Source organism: Poecile atricapillus, chromosome 19 (genome assembly GCF_030490865.1).
Source record: "Poecile atricapillus isolate bPoeAtr1 chromosome 19, bPoeAtr1.hap1, whole genome shotgun sequence".
Taxonomy (NCBI): Eukaryota; Metazoa; Chordata; class Aves; order Passeriformes; family Paridae; genus Poecile; species Poecile atricapillus.
The window spans coordinates 7,105,359-7,127,786 of NC_081267.1; the positions used below are offsets into that span (position 1 = coordinate 7,105,359).

At 48.1% G+C, this 22,428-nt stretch overlaps 1 pseudogene; it reads right to left on the reverse strand.

Annotated features, from left to right (window-relative positions):
- LOC131586340 (zinc finger protein 850-like) overlaps positions 1 to 22,428 on the reverse strand; it is a 268,528-nt pseudogene that overhangs the window by 67,218 nt on the left and 178,882 nt on the right.

Sequence of the window (22,428 nt, forward strand, 5' to 3'; positions counted from 1 at the left end):
TCGCAACAAACTCCCTAAATCGTCTAAAAACCCTACTAAATTCCAGAAACATTTTACAAAATCTTTACAAATTTCCACACAATCTAAGAAAAATACCTCCAAATTCTTCAAGTCTCCTCAAAATCCCAGAAAATTCCACAAAAATCCACAACATTCAAGAAAAAAACCCTCAAAATTCCCTAAATCTTCTCAAAACCCCACCAAATTCCAGAAACTTTCCACAAAATCTTTACAAATTGCCACACAATCTGAGTAAAATACCTCAAAATTCTTCAAGTCTCCTCAAAATCTTACCATATTCCAGAAAAGTCCACAACATTCCAAAAAAATTGAATAAAATTCCAGAAAAATCCCTCAAAATTCCACAAAAATCCCACGAAATTCCAAAAACAGCCCACAAAATTTTAGAAACATCACACAAAATTGCAGAAATCTTCCCAAAACCCCACCAAATTTTAGAAACATCCCACAAAATCTTTACAAATTGCCACACAATCTAGGAAAAATACCTCAAAATTCTTCAAGTTTCATCCATATCCCACAAAATTCTACAAACGTCCCACAAAATTCCACACACATCCCACCAAATCCTCTATATCTTCTCAAAACTCTACCAAATTCCAGAAAGATCCCATAAAATCTTTACCAATTTCCACTCAATCTAGGAAAACTCCTCAAAATTCTTCAAGTCTCCTCAAAATCTAACCAAATTCCAGAAAATTCCACAACATTCCAAAAAAATTGCACAAAATTCCAGAAAAATCCCTCAAAATTCCACAAAATTCCAGAAACAGCCCACAAAATTCCACAAACATCCCACAGAATTGCAGAAATCTTCTCAAAACCCCAACAAATTCCAGAAACATCCCACACAATCTTTACAAATTACCACACAATCTAAGAAAAATCCCTCCAAATTCTTCATGTCTCCTCAAAGTCCTTCAAAATTCCGGAAATACCCCACAAAATCTCCTCCAATTTGCACACAATCTCAGAAAAATACCTCAAAATTCTTCAAGTCTCCTCCAAATCCCTCAATATTCCAAAAAACATCCCACAAAATTCCAGAAAAATCCCACAAAGTTCCACAAACATCCCAACAAATCCTCTAAATCTTCTCAAAACCCTACCAAATACCAGAAACATCCCACAAAATCTTTACAAATTACCACACAATCTAGGAAAAACTCCTCAAAATTCTTGAAGTCTCCTCAAAATGTCACCAAATTCCAGAAAATTCCACAACATTCCACAAAAATTCCACAAAATTGCACAAAAATCCCTCAAAATTCCACAAAAGCCTACAAAATTCCAGAAACATTCCACAGAATTGCAGAAATCTTCTCAAAACCGCACCAAATTCCAAAAACATCCCACAAAATCTTTACAAATTTCCACACAATCTAGGAAAAATCCATCAAAATTCTTCAAGTCTCCTCAATATCCTAGAAAATTCTTCAAAAATCCACAAAATTCAAGAAAAAAACCCTCAAAACCCTACCAAATTTTGGAAACATCCCACAGAAATTCCCTCCAATTTCCACACAATTTCAGAAACATCCTTCAAACTTCTTCAAGTCTCATCAAAATCCCTCAAAATTCCACAAACATCCCACAGAATTCCACAAACATCCCACAAAATTCCACAAACATCCCACAAAATTCCACAAACATCCCACCAAATACTCTAAATCTTATAAAAACCCTACCACATTCCAGAAACATCCCACAAAATCTTTACAAATTGCAACACAATCTAAGAAAAATCCCTCCAAATTCTTCATGTCTCCTCCAAGTGTTTTAAAATTCCGGAAATATCCCACAAAATCTCCTCCAATTTGCACACAGTCTCAGAAAAATACCTCAAAATTCTTCAAGTCTCGTTAAAATCCCTCAATATTTCCAAAAAACATCCCACAAAATTCCAGAAAAATCCCTTAAATTCCACAAAACTCCACCAAATTCCAGAAACATCCCACAAAATCTTTTCAAATTACTACAGCATGTAAGAAAAATCCCTCAAAATTCTTCATGTCTCCTCAAAGTCTTTCAAAATTCCGGAAACATTCCACAAAATTTCACCAAACTCCCACAAAGTTCCACAAACATCCCACACAATTCCCTAAATCTTCTCAAAACCCCACCAAATTCCAGAAACATCCCACAAAATCTTTACAAATTTCCATGCAATCTAGGAAAAATCCCTCAAAATTCTTCAAGTGTCATCCATACACCACAGAATTCCAGAAAAATCCCTCAAAATACCACAAACATCCCATACAATTCCCTAAATCTTCTCAAAATCCTTCCAAATTGCAGAAACATCCCACAAAAATCTCCTCCAATTTCCACACAATTGAAGAAAAATACCTCAAAATTCTTCAAGTCTCGTCAAAATCCCTCAAAATTACAGAAACATGCCACAAAATTCCAGAAAAATCCCACAAAATTCCGCAAACATCCCAACAAACTCCCTAAATCTTCTCAAAACCCTACCAAATTCCAGAAACATCTTACAAAATTCCACAATCATCCCACCAAATCCTCTATATCTTCTCAAAACCCTACCAAATTCCAAAAACATCCCATAAAATCTTTACAAATTTCCACACAATCTAGGAAAAATCCCTCAAAATTCTTCAAGTCTCCTCAAAATCCCAGAAAACTCCACAAAAATCCACAACATTCAAGAAAAAAAACCCTCAAAATTCCCTAAATCTTCTCAAAACCCTACCAAATTCCAGAAACTTTCCACAAAATCTTTACAAATTGCCACACAATCTTAGTAAAATACCTCAAAATTCTTCAAGTCTCCTCAAAATCTTACCATATTCCAGAAAATTCCACAACATTCCAAAAAAATTGCACAAAATTCCAGAAAAATCCCTCAAAATTCCACAAAATTCCAGAAACAGCCCACAAAATTCCACAAACATCCCACAGAATTGCAGAAATCTTCTCAAAACCCCAACAAATTCCAGAAACATCCCACAAAATCTTTACAAATTTCCACACAATCTAGGAAAAATCCCTCAAAATTCTTCAAGTCTCCTCAAAATCCCAGAAAATTCCACAAAAATCCACAACATTCAAGAAAAAATCCCTTAAAATTCCCTAAATCTTCTCAAAACCCTACCAAATTCCGGAAACATCCCACAAAATCTTTACAAATTTCCACACAATCTGAGTAAAACTCCTCAAAATTCTTCAAGTCTCCTCAAAATCTCACCAAATCCCAGAAAATTCCACAACATTCCAGAAAAATTGCACAGAATTCCAGAAAAATCCCTTAAAATTCCACAAAAATCCCACGAAATTCCAGAAAAATCCCACAAAATTCCAGAAACATCCAACAAAATCTTTACAAGTTTCCACACAATCTAGCAAAAATCCCTTAAAATTCTTCATGTCTCCTCAAAGTCCTACAAAATTTCGGAAACATCCCATAAAATTCCACAAAAATTCAACAAAATTCCAGAAAAATACCACATAGTTCCACAAACATCTTACAAAATTCCCTAAATCTTTTCAAAACCCTACGAAGCTCCAGAATCATTCTACAAAATCTCCTCCAATTTGCACACAATTTAGGAAAAACCTCTAAATTTTTCAAGTCTCCACAATATCCCATAAAATTCCACAAAAATCCACAAAATTCATGAAAAAATACCGCAAAATTCCCCATCTCTTCTCAAAACCATATCCAATTCCAGAAACATCCCAAAAAATCTCCACAAATGTTTACACAATCTAAGAAAAATCTTTCAAAAATACTCAAGTCTGCTCAGAATCCCACCAAATCCCAGAAAAATTCCACAACATTCCAAAAAAATCCTACAAAATTCTAGAAAAATCCCACAAAATTATTTCGATTTTCTCAAAATGCCACAGAGTTCCAGAAAAATCCCACAAAATTCCAGAAATGTCCAAGAAAATTTCCACAAAATCCCACAAAATTCAATAAACATCCCACATAATTCCACGAAAATCCCATGAGATTCCAGAAACACCCCAACAAATTCCCAAAATCTTCTCAAAATTCTACCAAATTCCAGAAACATCCCACAAAATCTCCACAAATTTCTACAAAATCTAAGAAAAATCCCTCAAAATTCTTCAAGTGTCCCCAATATCTCACAAAATTACAGAAAAATCACACAAAATTCTTGAAAAGCATCACAAAATAGTGAAAAAATCAAAGAAAATTCCCTAAATCTTCTCAAAACCCTACCAAATTCCAGAAACATCCCACAAAATCCCAACAAATTTCCACACAATCTAAGAAAAATCTTTCAAAATTACTCAAGCCTTCTCAAAATCCTACAAATCCCAGAAAATTTCACAACATTCCAAAAAAATCCTAAAAAATTCCAGAAAAATCCCACAAAATCTCCACAAATTTCCACAAAATCCCAGAAAAATCAAGAAAAATTTTTCACGTCTCTTCAAAACACCCCACAAAATTCCACAAAATTCCACAACATTCCTAAAACATCCACAAAATTCCAGAAAAATCCCACAAAATTCTTTAATTTTTCTCAATATCCCACAAAATTCAATAAAAATCCCTCAAAATTTAAGATAATCCCACAAAATTCCAGAAAAATCCCACAAAATTATTTAAATTTTCTCAAAATCTCATTAAATTCCAACAAAATCCAATGAAATTGCTGAAAAATTAAAAAAACCCTAAATCTTCTCAAAACCCTGTAAAATTCTAAAAACATCTTACAAAATGTCAAAAAATCCCCACAAAATGTAAGAAAAATCCCTCAAAATTCTTCAAATCACCTCAAAATCCCACAAAATTCCAGAAACATCCCACAAAATCTCCTCAATGTCCCACAAAATTCCACAAAAATTCCACAAAATTCCACAAGTATCTCACAAAATTCCAGTAAAATCTGATGAAATTGTTAGCATTCAGGAACACACATAATCACAAATGATTATATGCAGGTGCTTTATTAAGTGATCTGGGTGTCAGGGGTACACAGACCCAAATCTGACCCATCTTGGTTTGGAACTGAACATGTTTTATACTCTATCATTATGTAACTCACATATTAATTATTAGACTTACATTGTTCTAATATATGCATTGTTTTTACCCAAGCATGGATTTCTCGTGATCCCCTCAGCCCCCTAACATTGTTCCTCGTGTTCTTTAAAAAATAATTATATCCAATCATATCTAACAATTGTATCATGATCATCTACTGATTACTCAGGTGCAGTTTGACCTGGTCTTTAGCAAGCACAAGGCCTAACATTTCCCAGGGCCTACTTTTCCAAGGCCTTTCCAAACCTAACTTTCATTCTAAGTCCCCGAATTTTCTAAGATTTTGGGACCTTTTACTATCACCTACAGGACTTGTGCTCCAGACCCCTCACCAGCCTTGTTGCCCTTCTCTGGACACGCTCCAGCCCATCCATGTCCTTCCTAAATTGGGGGCCCAGAACTGGACACAGCACTGGAGGTGCTGCCCAACCAGTGCAGAGTAGAGGGGAGGAATCCCTGCCCTGCTCCTGCTGGCCACACTGTTCCTGATCCAGGCCAGGAGCCATTGGCCTTCTTGGCCACCTGGGCACACTGCTGGCTCATGCCCAGCCTGCTGTCCATCAGTGCCCCAGGTCCCTTTCTGCCTGGCTGCTGTCCAGCCGCTCTGTCCCCAGCCTGGAGCACTGCAGGGGTTGTTGTGGCCAAAGTGCAGGACCTGGAACTTGGACTTGTTAAACCTCACCTTGTTGGGTTTGGGCCCTGGATCCAGCCTGTCCAGGTCCCTGTGCAGAGCCCTCCTACCCTGCAGCACATCAACACTCCCAGCCAACCTGGTGTCACCACGGTTCCATGGGGCCCTTGAGTGTCACAATGGTCTCCAGGATTCCATGAGGCCTCCCAGCAATCCAATTTTGGATCATACTGGGAGTGACTGGACTCATACTGGGAGTATCTGAGAATGACTGGGAACACACCATGCACATCATCCCCCATACTGGGGGTGACTGGGAGCAACTGGGAGCATGCTGGGAGCAAATGGCATTGTACTGGGACTGACTGGGTTGATCTAGCCAGAGGAAACTGGGACCATCCTGGGAGTGCTGCCATGTGACAAGGATCATACTGGAGCTTACTGGGCTCATATTGGTGTTGAAGGGGAGCAGCTGGGATCTCTGAACACCAAAGGGTCCTTTCCTGCTCACTGAAGAAGGAGCTTCTCAGTGTCCATGTGTGAGGGGACCTTCACCTGAACCAGATGCTGTTAGGAGAAAAAGCTGCCTGTGCTGGAAAATCCCACACAACAAGTCAATGCCAAGAGAGCATTTTGCTTTCACAACTTCCCTCCTGGAGCCACAGTCCTTTTGGATCACACAGCAAGCAAGAGAACAGCACAAAATACAAGGCTGTGTCCAGTTTTTGGCTGGATGAGCAAACAGAGGGAATGCCAGGGTCTGCTGCCACAGACTCTCCTCTTGGGGAACAGATCCCCCCCAGGCTCCATTCCAAATGCTGTGCACACCCTGCTGGCTACAAACAATCCCTTTTTTAAGAAGCTGTTGGCAGGAGCTCTCCCAAATAAATGGCATCTTAATGGCAATTTTCATTAAAATCAACTCCATTCCAAATGAAGAACAATAAGCCCACAGCAATCCCAAAGGCACATATGGTGCACCTGGGGAAATCCTCGACTTAGGGGCCCAGTGGGTTAAAAAATACCCATAAGAAGCCACAGAGTCCAGAGTGCAAACTGCAGCAACCACTTGCTGGATCATTTTGGCTGTGCTGCACACATCTGCAGACTGTCTGTCCCCCTGCCAGGACAGAAGGACACCCGTCAGGGGCTGGGCTGGCTGCTGAGAATGCCTCGGGCAGGAGGATCCTCAGGCAATGAGCAGGCGCCCAGAGCCGCTCTGACACTGAGGCCTCTGTGCCCCACAGCAACGGGAACACCACAAGGACATGGCAACGTTCCTGTGACATCACAGCAGCAGCTCACCCAAAAACTGCCTGGAAGGTTCTCCTGGGTCACCAAGGAGCACAAAGGATCTTCAGAGGGCACAACCTATTGCTCAAAGGACACAAGAGGAACTCAGAAAATGCAGCAAATGAGGACACCCCACAGCCCAGCCTGAACACTGAGAAGGAACAAAGATGTGACCAAACCAAAGGAAACACAACTTTTGGGCACTAATGCTTCTGACTAAAACCAGTGTCTCGGTTCTAGAAGACAGGTGTCTGCTAGGGAAAGCAGGAGCCTCCACTGGAATGAAAATGTAGACCCCCTCCCTTTGAATTAGTATAATTCTGAAATCAAGGGGCATTCAGGCAGAGATCTGGGGATAGGAATAACAGTTCTTTATTAGTATTTATAACCAGGCAAACAAACAACAATAACTACAGCATAAGCAAGAAAACCGAACCAGGGGCCCCGTGACAGCTTTCTTGGCTGAGACGGGATGGAGGAGAGGCTTTGTTTCACAAACCCCCTCGGGCGGGCATTCCCGGTGCTCCTGCAGGGCTCTGAGGAACACTCAGCTGGAACAGCAGGGACGAGCTGAGATCCTGGGCTGGTGGCTGAGGTGTATCAGCAGCTCTGCAGCGGTGGCTGGCACTGCCACACGTCCCGGCAGGACAGGGGGTGTGAGGCCACCAACAAAGAGGGAAGGAGGAGAAGAAGCAGCAGCTCCGTCTGGGTGATGGCAAAATTCCCTTGTCTCCACTGCAACAGCTCTGCGACCAAAGTGTACTTCTCTGAAGCAGAAGAAAAGTCCGCCAAACTGTCCCCACCCTCCTCCTTTCCTGCCCCCTTCCTCCTCTGGGCACAGCCAAACTCTTTGTCTTTTGTCAATCACCCACCAAGTACCCACAGTTAGGTTGTCCCCGCAACTGATGGGTAAAAATTCCACAGGCAAGCCAGAATAAAAAAAAAAAAGACACCTAATCCCCAATACCTGCCCCTGGCAACGATCTGAGATGGGATTGAATATAATGACAGGGCCATGGCCAGACCCTCATATTCTTTAGTCCCACATCATGACATTGTCATAAGCAGGAAAAGGTACAGGTGTCTTCCTAGCATGGATCACAGGGAACATGGATCACCAGGTCTCTGCCAAACTTGAATTTTCCAAGGGGGAATGAAGCTGGAGCAGTGCACAAAGCTCTTCCTGCACTTTGGGGCATTTGCAGAGCTTCCCTTACTGATGCCGCCGTTGGTGTTGGGCCAGGCTACATCTCCAGGTGAAGCTCTTCCCACACTGGGGACACTTGTAGGGCCTCTCCCCAGTGTGGAGGCGTTTGTGGGTATTGAGGCTGGAGCTGCAGCTGAAGCTTTTCCCACATTCCCCACACTCGTAGGGCCTCTCCCCAGTGTGGATGCGCCGGTGGGTGATGAGGGTGGAATTGTGCTTGAAGCCCTCCCCACAGTCGAGGCAGCAGAAGGGCCTCTCATCTGTGTGAATCCGCTGGTGTACGAGAAGATTGGAGCTGCTGTGAAAGCTCTTCCCACACTCAGGACACTCGTAGGGCCTCTCCCCAGTGTGGATGCGCTGGTGGATGATCAGGTGGGAGCTCCAGCTGAAGCCCTTCCCACATTCCCCACACTCGTAGGCCCATTCCCCAGTGTGGATCATCTGGTGGCGGATCAGGGTATTCCTCTGGCTGAAGCTCTTCCCACACTCCAAGCACTTGTAGGGCTTCTCTGCATCCTGAAGCTCCTCATGGACCACCAGCTCAGAGCCCTGGCTGGATCTCAGGCCGCCCTCATGGTACAGGGTGGGTCTTTCCTCCTCAGAGCACCCTGGGATGGGTTTGGAGCCCCTTCTCCTGCGGGATCTCAGAAGCTTTTCCTCCCCATTAGATTCCTGCACTGTGGAGCTGCTCAAAACGGCCTCTCCCATGAGGTTCTGCCGTGGGGATTTGTCCTCCCTGGTCTCCATCCTCAGCTCCTTGTCTGGGGGAGGAAGGACAAGGAGAGGATGGGATTTGCCTCCGTGCCAGAGGGAAGGGGAAGGAGATCCCCCCAGTGCGTCCCCGACAGGACGGCGTCGGCAGCGGGGTTGTCCTGCAGCCGGGGGCCAGGCTGGGCTGGGAGATGGAGCAGGAGAGAGGGGGAAAGGGGCACTGACTTCCTCCTCACCTGCCTGGGTGTCTCGGGTCATCTTCCTCTTTTTTGCAGCCTTCTCATCCATCTGTCCAAGGATTGGGATTAGGAAATCCTGATTTGGGAGAAAACAAGGAATGAGTACATTGAATTTGAAGGTCCCTCTGTCCAAGTCGCCGTCTAGAAATCGCTGGGTATCTGGAGTGTCTTGGTTTGAAAGGAAAGGTGTTTGCTAAGGAAAGCCACCATTGAAATTGATAAAAATGTAAGCAACAACCCCCTCTAAATTTTTATAATCTTGATATCAAAGTGCTATCAGATAAAGATATAGGAATAGAAATAATAGTTCTTTACTAAAGAAAGGAAAATGAAAATGCAGCAGTACAAAAGAAAAAAACCCACAAAATCCAACTTGCTGAGAGAGTCAGAATACAACCTGACACCCTGTTGGTCAGGGTGTTGGTAGCAGTCCGATTAAATGGTGGCTGCAGTCCTTCTGGAGTGACAGAGGTGGTTGTCTTGAAGCAATGATCCCATAGAAGATTGTAACTGACCTCTGAAGTTCCGGTGCTGTAGATGGATCCGGTCTCTCCTCTGGGAATCCAGTGGAGGAAGACTGCCTGTGGTGTTCTGATTCTCAGATTATATCCAGTCAGGAATGCTTGGCTCCTCCCCCTGGGTGGAGCATCTCACAATGGGATGATGTCATTTTATCAGTCCTGCAGTGAGACTCAATGGCCCATTACCAGAAGATATCCCCCTGGAGGGAGGATGGGTGGTGGAAGAGATAAAGAACACTGCCCCACCTGGTTTTAACAGCTGGCCCATTAACAGAAGTCATCCCCCAGTTATGAGGGATGGGTGATGGAGGAGATAAAGAAAACTGCTCTACCAGGTTTTAACAGATAGTGATAGAATACATACTTTTGGTTACATCTTGCATTGCAACCCAGGACATGAGGTCCATAAAAATTTTGCGCCACAAATATTCAGCCTTTAAAATGCCTCCCAGGAGTTCCCCATCTCTGTTCTCTCCCTTTTGGTGTTCAGTGTTTCCCTCCTGTCCCAAATGCTGGGGGTCATGCTTGTACTGGGGGTCCCCTGTCTATTCGGTCCCTGACCTCTCCAGGCTGCTGGAAGTCCAAGGAATATGAAAAGTTCCTCCCATTTCCATCTCAACACTTTGGGATGCTTGGGGTTTTTGGGGTTCCGGTGTCAATTCTCCCCTTATTCTATAGTTTGGAGCGCAGGAGGTCCAAGGAGTCTCCCCTGCCCCACTCCAGGCTGTTGAGGGTCCCACAAATCGCGGTGCTCCCCCTCTCTGGGCTCCCCACTTTGGGGTCTTGGGGGTCACAGCTCCTCCAGGCTGCCTCTGCCGGCAGCCACCACCGGGACGCCACAGTGTCCCCCCAAAGGACATTTTCTACTCAGCTTTGGAGTTCTTCATTCTCCAAACATCCCCCCCAAAAAACCCAACCCAGGAACTCCCCCAAGATACCTGGGCTGAGCTCCCTCTCCCTGGTCATCTCTGGGATGGGGGTGATGATCCCACTGATGGGGGGGCTGTGAATTCAGGGAATGCTCAACTGGGATATACTGGGAGTGACTGAGATCATAGTGGGATAACAAGCACTTGACTGGGATTACTGAGAGTATCTGGGAAGGGCTATGGACATGCTGAGGGCAACTGGGATATACTGGGAGTGTCCGTAACCATACTGGGGATGACTGGGAACACATTGGGAACAATGAGAACCATGGTTGGGACAACTGGGACCTCATGCTAATGACAACTGGGAGCGAGTGGGAGTGACTGGGTCTGCACTGGGGGCAACTGGGCATCACTGAGACCATGCTGGGAGCGGCTGGGATCATCTGGGGTGGGACTCGGACTATACTGGGGGCAACTGGGTGCAACTGGGATCATACTGGGAGCAACAGGGAGCAACTGGATCCATGCTAAGGGCAACTGGCATCCTACTGGGAGCACAGTGGGAGCAGCTGGGCCATGCTGGGCAAGACTGGGACCATATTGGCAGCAACTGGGACTGCACTCAGGGTGACTGGGAGTGGCTGGGAGCAACTGGGATCAGCCTGGAAGCACCTGAGGAGTGACTACGAGCAACTGGGATAGACTGGGAGAGACTGAAACCACAGTGCAGGTAAATGGGATCCACACTGGATAATCCTGGGAGCAGCTCTGCCCATGCTGGGGTCATACTGGGATTCTACTGGAAGTAGCTAGGATAATATTGGATGTGATGCAAAAGGGGCTGGCTGTGACTGGAACTGTGCTGGAGGTGACTGGGAGCAACTGGGCCCATCCTGGGAATGATAGGGAGTCACTCTGGCCATGACTGGAATCATACTTGGAGGATCTGGGATTGACTGGAACCACACTGGGGGTGACTGGGTACAACAGCTCATACTGGGAGTGACTGTGATTGTAGTGGGAGTGACTGGGATCATCCTGGAAGTATTTTTCTGTAGATCTTCTGTCTTTCTGGTCTCTTTTTATTCTCCTTATTATCCTATGTACCTGAAACATTTTTGGATACCTGAATATTACCAAAAATCTTAAGGGTTAATGGTTTTTAGGTTAAATGAGCTAATTTTGCAAAGTTAATGCTATGGTAAGAGTTTTATGTTCAACTGGATGTTGTATGAAACCCTTTGCGAAAGTACCTTAATCATCTATATTTTAACAGTTAAATTTTGTCTGATTTTGACCTCTTAGCTCAGTTTTTAGAACATGGTGCCAGTATCATGGAGGCTGTGGGTTCAATCCTTGTGTGGGCCATTCACTTAAGAGTTGGACTTGATGGTCCTTGTGAGTCCCTTCCTACCAAGAATGTTCTTTACATCTGTCCACAATGAGAATATCTGGTTGGTGTTTCTCCTGTGCACCAAACTCAAGCAGAGGAACCTTTGGCTAACACCAGCATTGAAGTGTTCTGGGGTGTTACAGCCCTGCAGGCTCACAGTGGCCTCTTGTGTCCATAAGGCCCCACAGTGTCCCACTGGTCCCTTGGTTCCATGGGCCCAAGAGTGCCACAATGATCCCCTTGGATCCAGAACTTACCACAGTGTCACACTGGCCCCTTGGTTCCATAAGGATCTGGAGTGTCACACAGGTTTATGGCATTTGTCCTTGCTGCCCCTCACATCCCACTGCCCCACAAAGAGCCCCGAGCCACCCGTGAGGGACAGGCCCTGCTGTGCCAGGCCTGGGCTCAGGGCTTGGCCTTTCTGCTTCCTCCAGCCCAGCCAGGGCTGGCTCAGCATGGCAGTTCCCTGCTCAGAGCCTTTGGCTCCCGGCAATCCTGGCCTCCAGGATCTGCTCTCACCAGTCCCTGGGGAGCCTTTGGCAGTTTCTGCCCTCAGTGGGGCCGGTTGAAGCTCCAAGAGACTTGGAGTTTTGCTTCTGACTCCCTGAGCAGCTTCTTCAGCCTGAAGGAGGGACAAAGGAGGATCAGAGAAAGGAGAAGGAACCATGAGGTCAAGCAGTCCTTGAATTCACAGGCCCCCACCCATGGGATCATCACCCCCCATCCCACAGGTGACCGGGGAGGGGGAGCTCGGTCCAGATATCCCGGGGGGTCCTTCTTGGGTTGTGTTTTTCGAGGGGGATGTTTGGAGAATGAAGAACTCCAAAGCTGAGTGGAAAATGCCGCTTGGAGGGATAGTGGAGGGTCCCAGCATCCCTAAGTGGGGAGATAGAAACAGGGGGAACGTTTTGGATTCCTGGCACTCCCAGCAGCCTGAAGAGGTCAGGGACCGAGTAGAGAGGGGAACCCCAGTACACACGTGACCCCCAGCAGCTGGGACAGGGAGGAACCCCTGAAGACCAAAGGAGAGAAACCAGAGATGGGGAACTCCTGGGAGGCATTTTCAGGGCTAAGTCCTGGTGTTTGGGAGATTTTTATGGACTCCATGTCCTGGGTTGCAATGCAAGATGTAACCAAAAGTATGTATTCTATCACTATCTGTTAAAACCTGGTGGTGCAGTTTTCTTTATCTCCTCCATCACCCATCCCTCATAACTGGGGGATGTCTTCTGTTAATGGAACAGCTGTTAAAACCAGGTGGGGCAGTGTTCTTTATCTCTTTCATCACCCATCCTCCCTCCAGGGGGATATCTTCTGTTAATGGGCCATTGAGTCTCACTGCAGGACTGATAAAATGACATCATCTCATTGTGAGATGCTCCACCCAGGGGGAGGAGCCAAACATTCCTGACTGGATATAATCAGAGCATCAGAACACCACAGGCAGTCTTTCTCCACTGGATTCCCAGAGGAGAGACCAGACCCATCTACAGCACCGGAACTTCAGAGGTAAGCTACACCCTTCTACAGGACCATTTCTTCAACAGAACCACATCTGTCACTCCAGAAGGACTGCAGCCACCATTTAATCGGACTGCTACCAACACCCTGACCAACAGGGTGTCAGGTTGTATTCTGACTCTCTCAGAGAGTTGTTTTTTTGTTGTTTTTTTTTGTTTTGTACTGCTGCATTTTCATTTTAATTTTTTTAGTAAGAATTATTACTCCTATTCCTATATCTTTATCTGAGAGCACTTTGATATCAAGATTATAATAATTCGGAGGGGGCAGGTTGCTTACATTTTAATATATTTCAGTGTAGGTTTCTGTCTTCCTTAGCAAACACCTTTCCTTTCAAACCAAGACACCCCAGATGCCCTGGTGACTTCTAGAGAGGGACTTGAACAGAGAGACCTAAAAACTCAATGTGCTCATTCCTTGTTTTCTCCCAAACCAGGATTTCCCAATCCCAGACCTGGAGGCTGGATGGAGAAGGAGGCTGCGAGGAAGAGGAAGATGCTCCAGGACGCCCAGGCAGGTGAGGAGGAAGTCAGTGCCCCTTTCCCCCTCTCTCCTGCTCCATCTCCCAGCCCAGCCTGGCCCCCGGCTGCAGGACAACCCCGCTGCCGACGCCGTCCTGCCGGGGACGCACTGGGGGGATCTCCTTCCCCTTCCCTCTGGCACGGAGGCAAATCCCATCCTCTCCTTGTCCTTCCACCTCCAGACAAGGAGCTGAGGATGGAGACCAGAGAGGACAAATCCCCACAGCAGAACCTCGTGGAAGAGGCTGTTCTGAGCAGCTCCACAGTGCAGGAATCCAATGATGAGGAAAATCCCCAGAGATCCCACAGGAGGAGGGGCTCCCAACCCAGCCCAGGGTGCTCTGAGGAGGAAAGACCCACCCTGTGCCAGGAAGGCGGCCAGAGATCCAGCCAGGGCTCTGAGCTGGTGGTCCATGAGCAGCTTCAAGATGGGGAGAAGCCCAACAAGTGCTTGGAGTGTAGGAGGAGCTTCAGCCGGAGCAACAGCCTGATCTGCCACCAGATGATCCACACTGGGGAATGGCCCTACGAGTGTGGGGAATGTGGGAAGGGCTTCAGCTTCAACTCCCAACTCATCACGCATCAGCGCATCCACACTGGGGAGAGGCCCTACGAGTGTCCTGAGTGTGGGAAGAGGTTTCGGATCAGCTCCAATCTCCTCCAGCACCAGCGGATTCACACGGATGAGAGGCCCTTCCGCTGCCCTGACTGTGGGGAGGGCTTCAAGAGAAACTCCCACCTCATCACCCACCGGCGCATCCACACTGGGGAGAGGCCCTACGAGTGTCCCCAGTGTGGGAAGAGCTTCAGCCACAGCTCCAGCCTGATCTGCCACCAGAGGATCCACACTGGGGAACGTCCCTATGAGTGTCGGGAGTGTGGGATGACCTTCAGCCAGAGGTCCCAGCTGACCATTCACCAGATGATCCACACTGGGGAGAGGCCCTACGAGTGTCCTGAGTGTGGGAAGAGGTTTCAGACCAGCTCCATTCTCCTCCTGCACCAGCAGATTCACACGGATGAGAGGCCCTTCCGCTGCCCCGACTGTGGGGAGGGCTTCAAGCGAAACTCCAACCTCATCACCCACCGGCGCATCCACACTGGGGAGAGGCCCTACGAGTGTCCCCAGTGTGGGAAGAGTTTCACCCAGAGCTCTACCTTGACCCGACACCAACGGAGGCACCGGTAAGGGAAGCCCTGCAAGTGCCCCAAGTGCAGGAAGGTGTCCATGTGCTGCTCCAGCTCCATCCCCCATCAGAGGACCCACGTTGGGCAGAGCTCTGATGACCCACGTTCCCAGTGATCTGTGTTGGGAACACACTGGGCTGGAGGTCATGTTATTTTGGTTTCAATTATCTTTTGATTCATCTTCATCCTTTTAGAACCAACAAATAGTGGTAAAAATCAACAAATTCATCAAAGGCATCTAAAACCTCACATTTTACTAGTGCTTCAAGGGAATCTGGGAGATACTTGGGAGTTGGAGGTTGTGGGGTTATTTGGTGGAGTTGTCTCCATTTCTTGGCACTCAAAGAGACGAGAGAGTTTGATCTGTCACCTCAAAACCACTCTATGCCACTGAAACCTACTCAGTCCCTCTCCAAAATTATTAAATTCCACAGCCCCTCAGGATGTGATGCCTCATGTTTTAGCTTTCATATTTTTCATATTCTCCACTGCCTAGATTTGTAGTTTTGAGCTTCCTATTAAGTGTTAGTGAGCCCTCTTCACATAGTAAGTAGACAAAACAATTCCTTTTCTAGCTTGATACCAAGGACAGTTGTTAGAAGTTTCAGGCCCAAAAACATAAACAAGGGTGGACTGAAGAGAGAAAACAAGAAGGGTGGGACTTCATCATCTGAAGCTGTAACTGGACAATGAACCCAAATATGCAGATGGACCTCAGCTTATAAAAATGTGAGACCTTGTGATCACTTGTCCATTTTTGTGACCATTTCTGGTCTATCTTGGCTGTAGCCCTGGCCTGGCTCTTGTACTGCCCATGGTGTATTTAAATTCTTCTAATAAACTTTATTCTTAACTCTGTCCAGCCTCTGTTCTAGGTCAGCCTTCTGAAGGCATCAGGTGGAATGGGGTTGGAAGGGGACTGGGTGAAGTGGGATGCAAATCAGGAGGGGTGAGATGGGCACTGGGGGGGGCAGGATGGATGGGATGGAGTTTGGGAGGTGTGAAATGGGGGAAATTGGGCTTGGGAAGGGGGTCTTGATGTCCAGCAGGGATGGGATGGGATGGGGTTGGGACTGGGGATGTGGGGTGGGGTCTGCAATGAGACAGCCAAAGTTTGGGGAAGATGAAGGGAGGGGATGCCCATTACCGAGTGAGTTTTTGTGTGAGGTGCCCCTGCCCAGGGAGGCAAGGATTTAGTTTCAAATTAATCTTGTTAAAGTGAGAGGTGTGGGCAAGAGGGAATTCCATCCCTCTGCCTCAGAGGATGGGCCCTGCGAGCCCAGGGAGAAACTCCACCCTGGACCCCTCGTGGGGAGGCAGCCCAGGGATTTCTGATTGGGTTTGGGCCCCTGGGGTTTCTCCCTTGCTGTGTTCCCAGTGGTCCCTGACCTTGAACTCCACCCTGGTTCTCAAACCCCATCTCCCTGCCTCTGTTCGGGGCTGTCTCTGGATCTGAGTTTGTTCCTGAGCTGAATAAATGGTTTCCTGAGCAGAATCCCATCTCATTGGTGTCCCATGCCTGTTCCTGGTAACTGTGGCCTCCCTGGACATGATCCTGCAGCCCCGAAATGCAAGACCCTGCAAAATCAAGCCCCCCACCCCCTCAGACCCCCCAAATATCAAACAATTCCCATAAATTTGCCCAAATTCCCCAAAATTCCCTTAATTTTTCCTAAATTATTCTTTTTGTCCCACTCCAAGACCAGGTGCCTCCACTGGATCTCGGGGACACCCCCAGGAATTTGGAGGGGCTCTCTCCTCCCCTGCCACCTCCAAAAGCCCACCGCTTTTGGGAAAAAAAAACCCAAACAAAATTCCTTGGATTCAAGGGGGAGTTCCCCAATTTTTAATGTATTTTTTGGGTTTTCCCCCCAAATTTTTCAGTTTTTTTTTCATTTTTTGCCAGTTTTTTTTGGTTTTGGCATTTTTCAAAATGAACTTTTTGGGGGGGGGTTCCCCCAATTTTTTTGGGGGGGGTCCCTCAATTTTTTTCTGGGAATTCAACCCCTCCCTCGATATATCCTTTGTCCCCCTCCCCCCAAATTGGGTTGAGGGTATTTTTTTTTTTCCGTTTTTCTTTATTTTTACCTTTCCCCCCCCCTTTTTTTCTTTTTTCCTCTTTTAATTTATTTGTACTTAATTTGGGGGGCTGAGGGGCAGGAATTTTGGGGAGGGGTCGCCTGGGGGGGGCTAGAAAATTTGGGGAGATGCCCATCCCCCCAAAAAACAGGAAAAATCACAGGAATTCTGGTGTTTTCCCCCCATCCCAAGATGTGAAAAATATGAAATAAAAAATTTACATTCTCAACTTTTCTGGTGATTTTTGGGGAGGGAGTTGTGATTTTGGGGGGTTGGGTTGGGGAGGAGTTGCTGGTTTTTTGCGGGGGAGTCTCCCAGGTTTTGGGGTGGAATTTGGGAATTTGGGGGGAATTTGGAGGTTTGGGGGGAAATTTGGGGTGTTGGGGAGAAACTTTGAGGGTCCTGGGGAAATTTCAAGGTTTTAGGGCAGAAATTTTAGGATTTTTTTTGTAACATTTGGGTGTAGGTGGAGGAAACTTGGGGTTTTAGGGAGAACTTTGGGTTTCTTAGGGGGAGGATTTGGGGTTTTGGGAAAGAAAATGGGGTTTGGGGGGGAAATTTGGTGGTTTTGGGGGAAATTTGGGGGGGGTGGGGAAATTTTGGAGGTTTTGATAAATTCTGGGGTTTTGAGGGGAAATTTGGGGTTGGGAGGAAATTTGGAGTTTTGGGGTGGGATTTTGAGTCTTGGGTGGATTTGGGACTTTGGGGGGAGTATAGGGGTTTTGGGGTTTTTGGGGTGATTTGTGAAGAATTTTGGTATTTTTGGGGAGGCATTTGGTGGTTTTGGGGGGAAATTCAGAGGTCTTGGGGGGGGTTCTGATTTTGGGAAGGGGATTTGGGGAGAATTTTTTGGGTTTTGGGGGAATTTCCATTGATGGAGAGGGGTCCTGATCCCATTGAGAAGGGGCATTTTGGGGAGGCCTGAATTTGGGCGGGGGGTCGGGGTCTCAGGGGGGATTCCCCATTTCGGGGCAGGGTTTGGGGTGGATTTAAGGGGATTTTCCAGCGATGGGGAGGCATCTTGGGGGTGGGATTTGGGGAGGGGTCTCATCAGAGCCCCATCCTGAGCTGGAAGCGGGGGGGATGTTGGGAGTGGAATCTGTGGAGGATCTGGGGGGAGATTTTCCAGCCATGGGGAAGGTTCCTGATCCTGGGGCAGTTCCTGAATTTGGGGAGCAGTCTGGAATTTGGGGGGGGTCTCATTGGGGCAGCAGGAGGGGCTGGAAGCGGGGCACGATGTTGGCGAAGCCGCTCTCCAGGGGGGCCGTGGGCAGCTCCTCGGGGGGTGCCGGGGGTCGCGGCCGCAGGCGCTGCAGCAGCGAGGTCAGGAACAGGAACAGCTCTGCCCGCGCCAGCGCCTCCCCCAGGCACAGCCACTGCCCTGTGGGGAGGGGGCGTCAGCACCGCCCCACCCCAAAGGGTCGGGGGTCCCAAAAGGGTCTGGAGATCTATAAAGGGTCCAGGGGTCCCAAAAGGGGTGGGGGTCCCAAAAAGGCTGGGGATCTCTAAAGGGTCCGAAGGTCCCAAAGGGGCTGAAGGTACCAAAAGGGTCGGGGGTCCCAAAGGGGCTGGGGGTCTCTAAAGGGTCTGGGGTCCCAAAAGGGGCTGGGAGTCCCAAAAGGGGCTGGGGGTTTCAGGGGTTGGGGATCCCAAAAGGGCCTAGGGGATTCTAAAGGGTCTGGGAGCTTCAGAGTCTGGGGGGTCCCTAAAGGGTCTGGGAGCTTTGGGATTGGGGTCCAAAAATGGTCCGGGGGTTTCAGGGGTGGGGGTCCCAAATGGGTCTGGAGTACCCACCTTAAGGATTTATGGGATTTAGGGGAACCCAAAAGGATGTAGGGCCCCTCCACAAAGGAATTTGGGGATTTTTGGGATTCCAGAAGGATTTAGGACCCCACCCCAAGGATTTATGGGATTTTTGGGGTGTGCCCACTGGCCGAGAAGGGCACAAAGGCCTCGTTGCACTGGAACTGACCCTGCTCGTCCAGGAAGTTCCCAGGGTCGAATTTTGGGGATTTTTGAAGGATTTGGGGTTGTATAGGACTGATCTCAGCAGGGGGTAAATGTCTGTGTCCTGTGGGGTCAGGTGTGGGGTCATTGGGGTCATTTGGGGTCAGGTGTGGGGTCAGAGGAGTCCTTTAGAGTAATTTCAGGTTATTTGTGGTAATTTGGGTTCATTGGTGTCATTTGGGGTTACTAGGGTGTAAGAGACAGTCTGAAGTTACCCTCATCTGCCTCACAACCATTGCAAGAACAGAGACCGAGACCCTGAAGACCCCAAGGGAATTTGTGCAGGGGTTCTGGCCTGGTTGAGGTGGAAGCTTGCCAGGTGATGGTTTGCAGGTGTGCTTGTTGTGCTCTCAAGGTACACTGCCTTCATTCCTGCTGCTGAGCAGGGACTTGTAAGGAGCAGCCTGTTCTGTACCTTACACCTGCTTCCCAGAGCAAGGGGGCTCATCACAACAGCCGAGGAATTTCCCCACCTCTTGGCCAGCTGCCCCTTGCTTTGAAACAGACTGTAAAAATGACTTTTCCAAGTTACTTTCTTCAAGAGAGATCTCCCCATGGAAGAAGACACCAGCGACCCTGTCTCATCCATTGGTAGCTATAACCCCCCCTTTTTTCTTTTTGCATTTTGCCTCTTTATCCCTCTCTCCCTCTCTCTCTCCCTCTCCTCTATCACATAACCCTTGTTGCTGGCACTAAAATAAAGGTGCATTACTGCTGTTGTGATTTAAACTGAAATCCCCTGGTGTCCTTTTTGCACTCTGAGATCAAACAAACCTCTCACAACTTCCACTTGTGTTAGGGGATTGTGACACTCGGCAGCGGGGTGACCCAAGGTGCGGCTTAGAGCAAATGCTCCACGGCACAAGGATATTGGTAGGCGCACGGTGGAGACAAGGATGAGGAGGAGACCTCCAGTATGGGTTCCAAAGGCTTTTACTCGGCAAAAATATATACTCTGCTCAGTTTTGGGAGCTTGTCTTACAGCAGCTAGAGAAACTTGCTTTAAGCAAAAAGGTGAGGAAAGAACTAGAATGGACTCCTTTCAAAACCTAGTTGAAATTTTGCAAAAACAATTAGATGAAGAAAGGAATGAGATCCATCTCTTGCCAGTGGCCCAAAGAGAGGAATGGGTTAAAAATTCAAAGAATGCTTATTCACCAAAGAAACAGTGGAGAGGGAAACCCCTCTCATTAATCAAATTTACCCTCAAAAAGAACTAACTGATGAAAAATTGTGGGGAGCACTGCTGTTCTAGCTTGAAACCTTTAATTCAAACAGAATATAATCATATCAATGATGAAGATCTTGATTCACATACAACCACTAAAGAAATCCCATACACTGCTGCTGAATTGGCGGAGCTGGAAAAGGAGCACGAGCGTCTCCCTCACGAGTCAGAGACAGAACACATACTGCATCTCTCACCGGAGGAGATCAGATTTGACTGACAGAACAAGAAGCCAGTGGGTACTGGGGACATGGGGTCTTCTCAACAGCAGGAGACAGATGTAACCCGTGGTCCCTAACTCAGCACGCAGCTCATTGGGCAGCAGGGCTTAATCCATTGGAAAGGGGAGACCCTGTAGCTATAGTTGGTACTCCTGACCAACTACTGGCAGACATGCACAAAGCTGCCTGCTTGCAAATGATACATGACAGAAAATTAACTACTGGCTATGAATCACCAATGTAATTACCTGTGAAATGATGACCCCTTTAATTTGAGCCCTTCCAGAATCACATAAACCTACAGCAATTTTCCTTCAAAAAACCATAGCACCTAGAACTCCTGTTGTTGGCACTAAAATAAAAGTGCACTATTGCTCTGATTTAAACTGAAATCCCTTTGTGTCCTTTTGCACTGGGAGATCAAACGAATCTCTCATGACACCTGCCTGTGTTAGCGGATCATGACAGAGCCCTCAGCAATCCAGGCAGCAACACAGGCAGCAGGACACAGAGGGCACTTCCTGGCTGGGACAGGGCTTGTGGCTTCAGCAGAACCACCAAAGGCCAAGGGGCTTCTGGCCATTTTCCCTGCACCACTGCACGCCTGGGCAGCTTGCAGAGCACAAGCCCCCTTTTCCCTCTCTTCCCCTATGCCCCACACACCCTGGGCAGCAAAAGAAAGGTCCTGGGAGTCTGACTATTATAACATACCCTATATTATTTACATACTAAAGAAAAACAAAAAAGAAAAGAACAATCTTGAAGGAAACAAAGTCCCTGCTGGCTGCTCATGTGGCCCCAGCAGACACAGCCTCCCAGATCAGCACTCTGCAGAGCTCCAGCAGCGCAGCCAGCTGAGGCCCGACAGACGAGGCCGTGACCTCCATGCCCTGCGGAGCTGATCTCGCAGCCTCTGGAAGGTGGAGATAGGAGCGTGGTCTCCTGCCCTGAGAAGGCACAAAGTCTGAAGTGCCAGGCTTCCAACCTCCAGGCTGCTGTCACATGCTGTGTCTTCAAGGGCTGGAAGAGAGACGAACAGAGCCACGGTCAGATCCCAGACCTGCGGGGGCCCACGGAGAGCCCCCTGCCAGGGCCATCCCAGCCGGCTCTTGCCATGGCCAGCAGGGAGCAGGGACCGAGGGGATCAGCCCGAAGCTGCGGCCACGAATGCCCCACGTGCCCCTGAAATCTCGGTGTGCTCTGCCCACGCCGCCCCTCATCCACACAGGGAGCAGAGCCCTCCACAGCCAGGCCAGGGCTTGCAGCTCCCCCCGACAGCCCCGCTGACAGCCCGCTGCCCTCACTCACCCTCACAAATGAGCAGCATCTCTTTCTTCTGCCCCCTCAGGTGCTCCCCGGCCATCCCTGGGAACACAGAGCCTGTCAGGGCCCCGGCGGCACAGCTCCCTGCCAGCGGCGCTGCCAGCCCTGTGGCCACACGCCCTCCCGCCCCGGCAGGGCTCAGCCCGGGCCCTTGCCGCATCCTGACTCAGCCCAAGGGCACGGCTGCCAGAGGCCGGCAGCAGCCCCGAGGGCAGCCGGGGCTCCAGGGCGCCGGGCCCGGGTGCCGCTGCCGGGGCAGCAGCCGGGGCCGGGGCCGAGCTGCGGCGGGGCGGGGAGGGAGCCCGGGTTCGTGGCTCACCGATGAACCTGATGGCCGCCTCTCGCAGGGGCTCCTGTGGGCTCTGCAGGTACGGCAGGGCCCGGCGCAGCTGCTCGGCCGCTCGGTTC